This window comes from Saimiri boliviensis, chromosome 7, assembly GCF_048565385.1.
Source record: "Saimiri boliviensis isolate mSaiBol1 chromosome 7, mSaiBol1.pri, whole genome shotgun sequence".
Classification (NCBI taxonomy): Eukaryota; Metazoa; Chordata; class Mammalia; order Primates; family Cebidae; genus Saimiri; species Saimiri boliviensis.
Window position 1 is genome coordinate 126,364,375 of NC_133455.1, and position 15,121 is coordinate 126,379,495.

Consider the following 15,121-nt stretch of genomic DNA (forward strand, 5'->3'; position numbering starts at 1 on the left):
ATGAAATGAAAGTAAGTCAAAATTTAAAGGGATTACAAATAATCTGTATGAATATTACCAGAGATAGTTTAAGGATGTTTAGCACATATCTTCTAAAAGGGAAAATGTGTAACTGGAAGAGCTCCATTCCTTACAGGACAATACAAGCAGGGCATCAGCTGTAAGATCAGTAGATTTAAGCATCAAGGCCAGAGAGTATAGCAATCAATAGCTTGGCTGCAGGCATTTGGGGCAGTACAACTCTTTGCGGAAAGTGACTGTCCTGTGCTCTGTAGGATATTTAGCATCCCTGATCTGTACCTAATAACCAGGAAGGCTCCCCAATCACTGTGACAACCAAAGAGTTCATTAATCTCCCTTATGACTTTCCTCTGTGCTCTTTCCCCTGCCTCACCCCACTGGCAACTACTGGCCTAAAGGAAGAACCTGTAGATTACAGAATGACAAAGGGAATGCTCAGAAAGGACTGTTCTAAGTTAAATCTATGCTAAATAACCAAGTTATAAAACACCCTATTTGTGGTTTTTTAATGTCTATAGAGCACTATCCAACTATAACATGAGGCACATGAGTGAAAAAGAAACAAAGTGAAATTCATTTTAATAATATATTTTATTTAACCTAATATATCCAAAATATTATTTTAGTATGTAACAAAGACTATTAATGATATATTGGATATTCTTTCCTTCATACTGAGTCTTTGAAGTCTGCTGCATATTTTATATACACAGCACATCTCAATTCAGCCTAGTCACATTTCATGTGCTCAGTAGCCACTTGTGGCCAGTGGCTACCACACTAGACAGCACAAGTCTAGACCAGGGATTGGCAAACTATAGTCCACAGGCCACAGCTGGCCTGCAGCCTAATTTTGTAAATATTGAAATGCAGTCATGCCCATTTGTGTACATATTGTCCATGGCTACTTCCAGGTACAAAGGCAGAGCTAAGTAATTATGACAAAGACTATAAACTGCAAAGCCAGAAATATCTACTATCTGGCCCTTCACAGAAAAAGTTTGCCAACTGCCAGTCTAGAGTTTGCATGACAAAGAAGATGTGGGGACCTACCTGGAAGAATGACCTGTGAATAGAGAGTGCCCCTGGTTCATTTTAGGATGAAATTACTACTTTAACTGCTTCTTACTCTTAAAAATGACCTTAGTAGTTTATATTTGTCAATTTCAATGAATCAGCCCTCTTACTCCTAAAAATGATCTTAGCAATGTATATTTATCAACTTCAATCAGCCATAAAGGCCCTTACCAGAAACAGAAGCTGGCCCAGGTCACCCTAATCTTTACCTTAGACTGAATATCAAACCTATCTGTGGTGCTTTTAAAAATTTAAGGTGCAAGAAGCTAATCTCACAAATTCTGATTCAATCGCTCTACAATCAGTCTTCATTTCTATTTTTTGCCAAGCTCTACAAGTGATTCTGACATGAGCCAATTTTGAAAGCAAATGATATTCTGTAAGATTAAAATACACCAAGAACAAATACAACTTTTGGAGTTTGATTGGAATATATTTGTGGAAGAGTAGAGGGTGAAAGAATAATAATGAATTATAACCGTATTTCTAATTGCCTTGCTTTTTAGTGAGTGGAAGGGCAAATGTATGTTTTCAATTTGAGAACTGGGAGCAAATCCAATCAGATTAGAAGAGAAAACAAATAATGCTAACAAATTCTAAGACAGCCTCCATTCTTTTTCACTTTCCTTTCCACCCAGCTCCTGATTCTTCTCTCCCCAAACATCCTTCTCTCCCACAGACCCCAAGTCACTTGGTCCAACACATTCTACATCAGTAGAGACGCTTTTGGTTAAAAGGATGCTTTTATAAACATTAGCTCATTTAATCTTATCAGAGCCTCCCAGATACTGTAATATTATCATTTCCATCGTGCCATGAAGAATCTGAATTGAGACCCATTAAGGGTTTGCACAAGGTCATAAAGTCAATCCACGAAAACCTCTCGCCACGAGCCTTTTTTTGCTCCCTTACAGATTTCTCTCCCCGCCTCACACAAATATTTCTCATAACCCTAAACCCTTACAACTGTATCAGAACTCTGATTCTCTCGATCCCTTACGTACCCCCTGCTTTCTCCTCTTTGCTTCCCGCTGCTCAAGATCTTTCGTCCCCTCCCAAGGTGTACAATTGAATATGTAAGCCGGGGAAGTGGAAAGCAAAGGGAGAAACCAGGCAGAGGCAGCTCCAGACCTAGGAAAACCAGAGTGCCTAGGAAGTCGGCGTGACCGCTGCAGCAAGGCGCCACTCCCAAAACCTTAGATCCCCGACTCGGAATCCCGATCAGGGGTCGCCGTTCCCGGTGACACACACGTGACATTAGCGGGGCCCGGAAAACCCGGGATTGCACGGCGGCCGCCATCTTCACCCACAATTCCCCACGCCGGCACGCCCAGCTGACTACGGCTGCAAAGCTGGGTCAAAATTTATCCCCCACGCCTGTTGGCGCAGACGCTAAGCAGGAGGAAACGAGTTTCGGTAGCATGGTGGTCAGGAAGAAGGCTGGGTCCGGCGCGGTGGCGCAAGCCTGTAATCCCAGCACTTTGGGAGGCCGAGGCGGGTGGATCACGAGGTCGAGAGATCGAGACCATCCTGGTCAACATGGTGAAACCCCGTCTCTACTAAAAATACAAAAAATTAGCTGGGCGTGGTGGCGCGTGCCTGTAATCCCAGCTACTCAGGAGGCTGAGGCAGGAGAATTGCCTGAACCCAGGAGGCGGAGGTTGCGGTGAGCCGAGATCGCGCCATTGCACTCCAGCCTGGGTAACAAGAGCGAAACTCCGTCTCAAAAAAAAAAAAAAAAAAAAAAAGAAGAAGGAGGCTAGGAGAAGAGAGGAGACAGGAAGGGAGGCCTAGTGAAGGAGAAGGGGAAGGAAGGACGTGAACAGAATTCGGCTGTAAAGATGTCTCTTTGTTTATAATCTCTAAGTGCCGAGGAACCTGAAGTTCAGAGTTCACCGGTGACTGACTCAGGACATGCAAAATGGCAAGACCTCGGTAGGAGACCTCAGCTTTCCTGACTCTCAGTTTCCTGTTCCTTGAAAATGTCAGCTAAGGCAGCCCTGGTGAGGCCGGGGGAAGAAGGAGGCATAGCCCCCTGCACTCGGGAGGTCCAGGGCCCAGGAGACAGAAAAAGAGAGACAAGAATGAGGGGAAAAGAGGAGAAGAGAAACCAAAATGAGGGTGTGTCCCAAGTGAATAAATGTACGCGAGCCCGCCAAGCACATTCTCTCCTAGGGACCTTTGCGCTGTTGTTGGCGTTTTCTGGAATGCTCACCCAGGTATCTGCACCAGCTCAAGTCTGCTCAAAAGTGACCTCTTCGGAGAAAACAACTCTGACCATCCTATCCAAGGTGGTAAACGTTCCACCAATTTTTGGTTTAAGTTTATATACCAAAGCACGTATCACCACCTGGCATATGAATCCAGGAGTTCTTAACCAGGATTGTGATTCATGAGTGGGCTTCAGGACATCTGTGAACTTCCTGAAATATTATGTTAAAATTTAGTGACCATGTGTGCCATCTGAACATCTGTCTAAGGGGAAACAGCAGATGGCTCTCTGTAGCGCAATGGTTTGTAATTTTTTCTTTAACTGTGGACACCTTTGAGAATCCGCATTGTTCTACAAAGAGCCATCTGGAGACTGAGGAAATTCCAGGTTAGACCAAGTACTTGGATTTTAAAATACTTTATTATGGTCAACCTCTCCAGATTCCTGGGGAAGAGACAGCAACCAGTGATCCTGTGAAACATACCTTGGGCTTATCAGAAAAACCACCTAGTTTGGGGAGGGTGGGTTCTTTCTAATTGGTAATTTTTCCAGTGCTTTGTTTTTTCAGGGAAAGTATGTGTTTCTAGGATAGACAAAGAGGTGAGTAGGGATGTAGGAGTTACTTTATTACTAGGCTTGAAATCTTGGCTGTTTCTACTCTTTCTTACCCCTACCGTTTACTGAAGTATCACCTACCAAATTGAATTGGAAGACAAAAGAAACCCTTGAATTTCACCAGAGAAGCTTAATAATGCTACGCTGTCATATTTCTTGGCTTCATCCTATGTTCATTTAATACAATTTGCTAATACTTGATTCTGGGACCAATATGGATAGTAACATACTTTCCTGGTTCAGATTGACAGACCCTGACTGTTATCAGCAACCTTGGAACTCCTGTATAACACTGCTAATTATATTACTTAAAATCTCTAAGTTAAACACTGTCTCATGTTCTCAATTTTAGTTTCAAGGTTGCATGGCGTAAATGAAAGAACACTGATTTTTTTTTTTTTTTTTTTTTTTTTTTTTTTTTTTTTTTTTTTTTTTAAGAGACGGGGTCGCCGGGCGCGGTGGCTCAAGCCTGTAATCCCAGCACTTTGGGAGGCTGAGGCGGGTGGATCACGAGGTCAAGAGATCGAGACCAGCCTGGTCAACATGGTGAAACCCCGTCTCTACTAAAAATACAAAAAATCAGCTGGGCATGGTGGCGCGTGCCTGTAATCCCAGCTACTCAGGAGGCTGAGGCAGGAGAATTGCCTGAACCCAGGAGGCGGAGGTTGCGGTGAGCCGAGATCGCGCCATTGCACTCCAGCCTGGGTAACAAGAGCAAAAACTCTGTCTCGGGGGAAAAAAAAAAAAAAGAGACGGGGTCTAACTGTATTGCCCAGGCTGGTCTCAAATTCCTGGGCTCAAGACCTCCTCTCACCTTGGCCTCCAAAAATGCTGGGATTACAGGCATGGGTCACTGTGCCCAGCTGAAAGAACACTGATTTTTAACACCCAGAATACTAGATTCCATTCCCAGTTTTATCAGTTATTAGCTGTGACCTGGATAAGCTCCTACAACTGTCTAACAGGGTAAATAAAACCTACCCTGGTACCTCAAAAGGTTACTAAGAGAATTGGGTGACATAATAGATGCAAAGATGCTTTGTCACCTGCAAAGTACTATATGTAGGTCCATGTAGTACTATCTAAATACCACTGAAGTATATAACTTAATCATAGGATGTTAAGCTGGAAGAGATCTTAGGAGCTCAGCAAGCCCCATTTCTTTATTTTAAAGATGAAGAGGGCTGGGTGCAGTGGCTCACGCCTGTAATCCCAGCACTTTGGGAGGCCGATACGGGTGGATCATGAGATTAAGAGATCGAGACCATCCTGGTCAACATGGTGAAACCCCGTCTCTACTAAAAATACAAAAATTAGCTGGGCATGGTGGCACACGCCTGTAATCCCGGCTACTCGGGAGGCTGAGGCAGGAGTATTGCCTGAACCCAGGAGACGGAGGTTGCGGTGAGCCGAGATCGCGCCATTGCACTCCAGCCTGGGTAACAAGAGTGAAACTCCGTCTCAAAAAAAAAAAAAAAAAAAGATGAAGAGGCTGGGCACAGTAGTTCATGCTTGTAATCCCAGCGCTTTGAGAGGCTGAGGCAGGTGGATCACCTGAGGTCAGGAGTTTGAGACCAGCCTGACCAACGTGATGAAACCCAGCCTCTACTAAAAATACAAAAAGCCAGGTGTGGTGGCAGGTACCTGTAATCCCAGCTACTTGGGAGGCTGAGGCACAAGAATCACTTGAACCTGGGAGACAGAGGTTGCAGTGAGCCAAGTTCTTGCCACTGTACTCCAGCCTGTGTGACAGAGTTGAGACTCCATTTCAAAAAAAATAGAAAGAAAATGAGACATATTAACAAATATATTTCATTAGTAGGTGCACTTTATGTGAAAAGAATACAAGAGCTCTTTTGAGACCTAATATAAAAGATCATCAATGGATAAATAACTTATTTTTTTTTTAAGTCTCACTCTGTCGCCCAGGCTGGAGTGCAATGGCGTGATCTCTGCTCACTGCAACTTCTGCCACCTGGGTTCAAGCAATTCTCCTGCTTCAGTCTCCCGAGTAGCTGGGATTACAAGCATGTACCACCATGCCTGGCTAATTTTTTGTATTTTTAGTAGAGACAAGGTTTTGCTGGGTTGGCCAGGCTGGTCTTGAACTCCTGACCTCTACTGATCTGCCTGCTTCTGCTTCTCAAAGTGCTGGGATTACAGACGTGAGCCACTGCATCCGGCAATAAATAACCTTTTTGAAGGAAGCCTATGATAAACCAGCCACTTTTGAATCTGTTGCAGTTTTCGTCATTATCTTGTGGCCTTCTTGGAAGTGCTTTTTGCTTCATGGAGATTACGTATTCGTCCTGTGTTTCATTATTAATTACAGAGTAGCTGAGGTAACATTTCCACAGAGAATGTAGTAATAAAGACCACCTCACCCCACTCCACCCCAACAAAGAAAGAGTAGCTAACCAATTGCCTCCTGGTCTGATTTTTCCCACTACAGCTTCTCAGGTCAGGCATTGCAAAAGATTAATTAATTCATTGTACCTCTGAGCATCTAAGACAATTTATAACCCAGAGATGGTCAGTTTAGGCAAAATATCCTAAATACATATGTATATACATATACATATATATTTTACAAAAGGCAAGATGCTTATAAATAAGAAAAGTCCTGGTTGAATTTGACAAAATAAAGTGATTCCATGGGATTTGCATAAAATTTAGACCCCCAATTCTTTTATTTCTGATTCTCCCCTATGGTGCTCTAGATTTGTTAGTACATAATACTCTGCTGTTTTAGTGGAATCCATTGGCAAAACGCCCCATCCCATATTCCCCGGCCTATATTAAACACTCTAAAGTAGGGGTCCCCACACCCCAGGCCATGGGCCGGTGGTCTGCTAGGAACCTGGCCACACGGCAGGTGACTGGTGAGCAAGGGAGCAAAGCTGAGCTCCACCTTCTGCCATTAGATTCTCGTAGGAGCTTGAACCCTATTGTGAAAGTGCAGGTCGTGCACTCCTTATGAGAATCTAGTGCCCGATGATCTGTCACTGTCTCCCATCACCCCCAGATGAGACCATCTAGTTGCAGGAAAACAGGGCTCCCATAGATTCTACATCATGGCATAATAATAGAAATAAAGCACACAACAAATGTAACGTGCTTGAATCATCCAGAAACCATTCTCCCACCCCACTCCCATCCGTGGAAAAATTGTCTTCCATAAAACTGGTCCCTGGTGTGAAAAAGTTTGGGGGCCACTGCGCTAAAAAGAGAATTAATCAGAATGAATCCCAGTCCTTCCAAACTAAACATCAGTGCCTTGGAGCGTATCTTTGCCCCTCCTCTTTGTTTTTTTGACCACTCATTTTCTGGTAGCCTGACCACTGTTACTATAGAAACAGTGGTATCATCAATTGTGATTCTGATGTCACTCGCCAGTCCCAGCAAGGGGGAGGTACATGGAAGGCCACAGGAGGAAACAAGATCTTGAGCTGAGCAAGAACATCCCAATATCTTCACTGACTTTAAAAGTATATTCTGGAATCTTCTGTGGTTCACTATTCAAGTGCTACAGAGGTAGGAAATCTTACTGATAAAACAGCCCATTTTCTGATTCTCTGTGGTTGGAAGGGAGAATTCAGTGACAAGTGATAGGCAACTTTTTATGTTCAACCCACCCTTGTTCTTCTGTCCAGCCAATTTTTTTTTTTTTTTTTTTTGAGATGGAGTCTTTTTTTTTTGAGACGGAGTTTCACTCTTGTTACCCAGGCTGGAGTGCAATGGCGTGATCTCGGCTCACCGCAACCTCCACCTCCTGGGTTCAGGCAATTCTTCTGCCTCAGCCTCCCAAGTAACTGGGATTACAGGCACGCGCCACCACGCCCAGCTAGTTTTTTGTATTTTTTTTGTATTTTTTTTTTTTTTTTTGAGACGGAGTTTCGCTCTTGTTACCCAGGCTGGAGTGCAATGGCGCGATCTCGGCTCACCGCAACCTCCGCCTCCTGGGTTCAGGCAATTCTCCTGCCTCAGCCTCCTGAGTAGCTGGGATTACAGGCACGTGCCACCATGCCCAGCTAAGTTTTTTGTACTTTTAGTAGAGATGGGGTTTCACCATGTTGACCAGGATGGTCTCGATCTCTCGACCTCGTGATCCACCCGCCTCGGCCTCCCAAAGTGCTGGGATTACAGGCTTGAGCCACCACACCCGGCCTGAGATGGAGTCTTACTCTATTGCCCAGGCTCGAGTGCAGTGGTGCAATCTTGTCTCACTGCAAATTCCACCTCCTGGGTTCAAGTGATTTTCCTGCCTTAGACTCCCGAGTAGCTGGGATTACAGGCATACACCATGTCACCTGGCTAATTTTTAAAGTATTTTTAATAGAGACAGGGTTTCACCATGTTGGGTAGGCTGATCTCGAACTCCTGACCTTAAGTGATCTGCCCAATTCAGCCTCCCAAAGTACCCGAATTACAGGTGTGAGCCACCGTACCCAGCCTGCTCAGACAATTCTAATCTTACTTCTGGAAATAAATAAACCTCTCCTTCAGCAGCATTAAAGTCAAACCTATCATCTTTGCTGCTGACATTGTGATCTTTTTACAGATTGGACAAGATCTCCTCAGCCATCCTGTTGGAGACATGAGGGGTCTTACTTCCTGCTTCCCCATTTGATAGAGTAGAAGCTTGACTACATACTGACTTTTCCTATTCATTGTGTGGCCATTCCGAAAGTTCTTTTCTTTCCAGTGCCCCAAGAGCAAAAGAGAACTGGCATAGCTCTGAGTCCGATTCTCATGCACTTTTATCCTCTCACTGTTATTTTTGAAGCCTTGGTTAGACAACAGAGAACTCGGAAAGGTCAGGATATATAGCTGTGTAGTGAAAGTGTATCTGTACTAACAGGGGCTAGAGGAAGAAGATACTACTTAGGGAACGTGAAAATAAAGAAGTTCCGCTGGAAAGCTTAATAATGAGTGGTGCTATTGAGACACACACACACACACACACACACACACACTCACCCTAATCTTTATTTAAACAAAATCGATTGAAACTCTGATTTTATCAGCAACCAGGTTTATTGAGCTTCTACGATGTAGCAGGTGCTTACAGAAAGGAAGGCAGTAAAACAGAATGGATATAAGAAACATATTCTTCCCTCTCAAAACTGGTAATCAAACCTGGTTGAATAAACCTCAAAACTTGATCAAGTATGTGGCAACCCTGCAAGAACTTGTACTTTCTGCAATCTGAGTTTTTCCATGACTTTAGGAACTTTGGGGAAACAGGAACTTCTCACTTAAAATGGATACAGGAGAAAAATGCCTTAAGATAGAGCTGTGGTCTAGGACACAACCGCCATTACTAAGCCCCTGTGTTGCTTATGCCCTTCCTGACAGGCACTCAGATTTGCACTCCTCCTCAACTTGAAGTGATCATCACATTGACATTTTTGAGGAACATTTTAGTCCAATCTTTCTATTGCCCATGGGAAAATTTCACAGCTGCCAGAATGTTAGCAGGGCTGGAATATCTAAAGAAATATATTCACTGATTCTAGCATTTCCTTTCTGAGCCTCAATATCCTAATCTATAAGATGAGAGTGTTAGAAAACATGGCTTCTACGGTCCGTTTATCATTAATTTAATAGATAACACAAAGTATCATTTTCTTTAACTCCAGGATGTTATTTACCAATTTTTGAACTCATAGTAATTTATGAATCCATTCACTGACTTCATTAAACTCTTTAGCTCTTCATTTTTTTCCACTTTGTTATGAGAAACATTGATTTAGAAATCTGAATGTCACTAACCATTAATAAGTATTAAAGTACCTCTTTATAGATGCTATCCTCTATAAAGACAATTAGGAAGTTTTAAAAGTCCAAAACAAGCTTCACAATGCAGATAAACACACACATGGGACCTAGAAAATAGAATAAAAAACACTAGAACAAAATAAGTGAAGCGTTTGCTGAATGTATTTGACTAGTTGGTTCTCTTTCTGTGAGAAAAATACAAAAGCATTTTTGAGATATTGATTTCTTTGTACTAGTGGAATAGGAAGGTCTGTTATTAAATCATGACTAAGTCTCTGGGGTGAACATATCTCCCAAAGGAGTTGAGCTCCAAGAAGTCTTGAATATATGAACTACCACCATAGTAAATTTGAGCAAGCCTTGTCTTTCTTGTTCTTGGATTCTCCAATCCAAAAGAAAAAATGAGCTATCTGAAAATGGGCAGATTGTGCATATTCATTCTTCCAGCAGATAATTATTGAGCTCCAATTGTAAGACACTAGCTACTATGAGGGATACCAAGATAAATAGAAAAATGCCTCTTCCCCTTATGAAGTCTCCCAGTAAAGAAGATGAAATATATGGGAGCAATTAAAATACAAGATAGAATGTACGTGTTGAAACAAAATACGATAGAAACCTCAGTGAGTGAGCAATCACATTCATTAGGTGTCTAGAAAATATTTCACGGATAGGGTAGCCCTTGCTTGACCTGGGCTAAAAAGTAAGGGTGAATTTAGAGAGCCATTATTGGGGTGTTGGGCGGATATTCGACAAGAGAGTATCGTCCTCTAATGTCTTCCACTGAAATGTCTTAGTAGAACTAGAACAAGGAAGTTAATTAATCTGAAAGATACCTATGAATTCCCCTCATAACTTGAGGTTGTGCATTTGTAGTCCTCAAAGATGCTTGCGAAGTGTTTTGAGTTCCATAAATCTAGGGTGCTTATTCATTCCAGCTATTTTTCTTCCAACTCCTTATTCAAGCAAGTTTAAAATTAAGCTAAAAATATTTAGTGTCTTCATTGTTTAAAAATACTATATACCAATGATTTGAAAGTGAGGAATAACAATAGTCATTTAAGAAATCATTGGTCCAAAAGTGGAACCTTTTTTATCATCTGGGAACTGCTAGAATGCACCAAGAATAAGATGTGCACTCATGAAATTTGAATGTCATTTTGAGCTGATTACTTAAATGCACATGTGAAAAATAATAAATAGGTCAAAATTATAATTTGGTAGTAAAAGCAATAAGTTTCATCTGTAAAATTTGTCATTTTTATCTGTGTCTTTCCATTGCAGATTCTGTATCCAGGTAATCATGGCAGGAGGGGGGATAAACTGAGGGATAGTGAAAAGAACAATAAATTAACCAAGAGTTTTCCTCATATCTTAGAACCTATCCTGAGTAAGAGTAAGTGATCACATAATTTCCATACTTTTTGTGCACGCTTTTCAGCATTATGATTGTATATAGCTTAAGTAAGGACATTATCTATTGATTTTGTCACACTTTTCTGTTAGAAGTAACTCATTTGGATGAAATACAAAATGAAGATTAAGAGATTGTGTTTCTGGCTCTCACTTGTACATCAATAATTTAGGACAGGCTGCTTCAAGTCTTCTAATTCTTTGGTCAAATCATAATATTTCATTATTTTCTTTACAGTAATGATTCAAGCATAAGAATATTTATATGTAAGTATATGTAATAGTGATGCAAGCCTAAAAATATTTATATGTATATATGTTTATGCAGAAGATGTTACAGGGTTTAACATTATAGACATTAGCAACTTCCTTGTTAAGGTAACAAAACATTAAAATAAGATACCAGTGGGCCGGGCACGGTGGCTCAAGCCTGTAATCCCAGCACTTTGGGAGGCCGAGGCGGGTGGATCACGAGGTCAAGAGATCGAGACCATCCTGGTCAACATGGTGAAACCCCGTCTCTACTAAATATACAAAAAATTAGCTGGGCATGGTGGCGCATGCCTGTGATCCCAGCTACTCAGGAGGCTGAGGCAGGAGAATTGCCTGAACCCAGGAGGCGGAGGTTGCGGTGAGCCGAGATCGCGCCATTGCACTCCAGCCTGGGTGACGAGTGAAACTCTGCCTCAAAAAAAAAAAAAAAAAAAAAAAAAAGATACCAAAAAAAAAAAAACTAGAAATCGAGCTGGGCGTGGTGGCCCACACCTGCAATCCCAGCACTTTGGGAGGCCAAGGCAGGTAGATCACTTGAGGTCAGGAGTTCAAGACCAGCCTGGCCAGCATGGTGAAACCCTATCCCTACTAAAAATACAAAAATTAGCCAAGTGTGGTGTGCCTGGTATAGTCCCAGCTACTTGGGAGGCTGAGGCAGGTAATTATCACATTGACGTTTTTGAGGAACATTTTAATCCGATCCTTCTATTGGCCATGGGAAAATTTCACAGCTTCCAGGATGTTAGCAGTGCTGGAATACTAAAGGAATTAGATATTCCCTTGGGAGGCATAGGTTGTGGTGAGCAGCCTGGGAGGCAAATGTTATAATGAGCCGAGATCGCGTCAGTGCACTCCAACATGGGCAACAGAGTGGGACTTTGTCTCAAAAAATAAAAAAAAAGTTAGAAAATCTGAAAGAAATGGGTAAATAATAATTTTTCTGGACCTAGCCAGTGTTTCTCAAAGAATCTCTCCAGATAAGCCCTGGTCTAGAAATTCTCAATTCTTGATGTATATTAGAAGCACCCTGGGAGCATTTAAGAATTTTAAGAATGCCTAGTTTTCCCAACCAAAAACCAATGAAATAAGATTTTCAGGGGATGGTAACTTGGACTCAGTATCTTTACACAGTTCTCTTGGTGATTTGTCTGTCTAAATAGAGTGGAGAACCCATTGTTTACCTAAGGAATCCATGGTATTTCAGTACCTGGAAGGTTAAAATAAATTGCTTCCTTAGCCCAATAATCTGAGTTAGTGATTTCTGTGTGAAAACAGGTGCAGCCGGGGGCGGTGGCTCAAGCCTGTAATCCCAGCACTTTGGGAGGCCGAGGCGGGTGGATCACGAGGTTGAGAGATCGAGACCATCCTGGTCAACATGGTGAAACCCCGTCTCTACTAAAAATACAAAAAAATTAGCTGGGCATGGTGGCGCGTGCCTGTAATCCCAGCTACTCAGGAGGCTGAGGCAGGAGAATTGCCTGAACCCAGGAGGCGGAGGTTGCGGTGAGCCGAGATCGCGCCATTGCACTCCAGCCTGGGTAACAAGAGCGAAACTCCGTCTCAAAAAAAACAAAAAAAACAAACAAACAAAAAAAAAAAAAAAAAAAAAAAGAAAACAGGTGCAAATTATTGTGAGAGCAAAGAATAAGTAGCTCTTAAAAGATCTTGTATTTTCTTTGTAATGATTATCTGAAATATCCTGTATAACAAAAGTGACATATCCACTTATGTAAGTTTCAATCACGTATTTAATCTTTTTTTTTTTTTTTTTTTTTGAGATGGAGTTTCACTCTTGTTACCCAGGCTGGAGTGCAATGGCACGATCTCGGCTCACCGCAACCTCTGCCTCCTGGGTTCAGGCAATTCTCCTCCCTCAGCCTCCTAAGCAGCTTGGATTACAGGCACGCGCCACCACGCCCAGCTAATTTTTTGTATTTTTAGTAGAGATGGGGTTTCACCATGTTGACCAGGATGGTCTCGATCTCTCGACCTCGTGATCCACCCGCCTCGGCCTCCCAAAGTGCTGGGATTACAGGCTTGAGCCACCGCGCCCGGCCTTTAATCTTTCATTGATCTGTGCTGGTTTTATTTTGAGGGAGGATGTCTATCCTCACCACAGTCCAATGTCATTTAAAACAAATATTTCCAGTTAACCAGATGTTCATGCCTTAATATTGCTTCACTTATTTCAAGCAATTCTTCATAAAACACAATTGTACTGTAAAAAATTAGGATAAGATGTTGGACTTGATTACAACAGTACTTTAAACCAGTATTTTGTTGGAATTAAAATACAGAGATATTCTGTTTCGTAAAGATGTTTGAGGCATTGGGGAGGAGAAATGGTATAGCTCTTCCACCTTGATAATCGAGAAGTATAGGTCTGAGCAGAATTTTTTTATTTTTAATTTTTTTGTTTGTTTGTTTTTTGAGACGGATTTCACTCTTGTTACCCAGGCTGGAGTGCAATGGCGCGATCTCGGCTCACCGCAACCTCCGCCTCCTGGGTTCAGGAAATTCTCCTGCCTCAGCCTCCTGAGTAGCTGGGATTACAGGCACACGCCACCATGCCCAGCTAATTTTTTGTATTTTTAGTAGAGACGGGGTTTCACCATGTTGACCAGGATGGTCTCGATCTCTTGACCTCGTGATCCACCTGTCTCGGCCTCCCAAAGTGCTGGGATTACAGGCTTGAGCCACCGCGCCCAGCCTCTTTTGAAATTTTTTTAATGGAAACTGGGCCTAAGGGATGAAGAGGGAAGGAGGGCTAAGCTGAGTAAAGTTTTTTTTTTTGAGACGGAGTTTCACTCTTGTTACCCAGGCTGGAGTGCAATGGCACGATATTGGCTCACCACAACCTCCGCCTCCTGGGTTCAGGCAATTCTCCTGCCTCAGCCTCCTGAGTAGCTGGGACTACAGGTGTGTGCCACCGTGCCCAGCTAATTTTTGTATTTTTTTTTTTTTTTTTTTTTTTTTTTTTTTAGTAGAGACGGGGTTTCACCATGTTGACGAGGATGGTCTCAATCTCTTGACCTCGTGATCCACCCGTCTCGGCCTCCCAACGTGCTGGGATTATAGGCGTGAGCCACCGCGCCGGGCCGCCCGCGGAGCAAAGTTTTTAAGATAAGAAGGGAAATGTCAATGTGGAAGCCTGGGAATGGAAGTCTGACGTAGAAAAGAGGGCAAGATTCTCATAATTTTAGGTGATCAGTGGATAACTCTATGTCATTAAGATAGTTGACCATGTTTTCAAAGACTACCAAGTAAGGAGTACGTAGAATAGGTACTATGATCAATCAATGAAAACAGCAGGTATAAGCAATTCATTTAAGAAAAATGACTGCGCCAGGCACGGTGGCTCAAGCCTGTAATCCCAGCACTTTGGGAGGCCAAGGCGGGTGGATCACGAGGTCAAGAGATCGAGACCGCCCTGGTCAATATGGTGAAACCCCGTCTCTACTAAAAATACAAAAAAAAAAAAAAAAAAAAAAAAAAAAGAAAAATGACTGCAAATGTAAAAAGAGAGAAATAGTAGCAGGAGGGAAGCTTGGGGTGGAATAAGACAATTAAAATAAATCTCAGTTTTCTAGCTTAGAAGACCAGGTAAATGCTGGTGCCATTACCGAGATTAGGGAATTGAGTAAAGTATTGGGAAGACTGAACGAATTCACTTCAGCAAGGAAATCACTGCATCCATGGACAGAGGCTCATTGGATGGAGCACATGACA

At 42.4% G+C, this 15,121-nt stretch overlaps 1 pseudogene; it reads right to left on the reverse strand.

Annotated features, from left to right (window-relative positions):
* LOC120360759 (microtubule-associated protein RP/EB family member 1 pseudogene) overlaps positions 1-2,407 on the reverse strand; it is a 15,251-nt pseudogene extending 12,844 nt beyond the window's left edge.
* Positions 2,408-15,121: the final 12,714 nt, after the last annotated feature.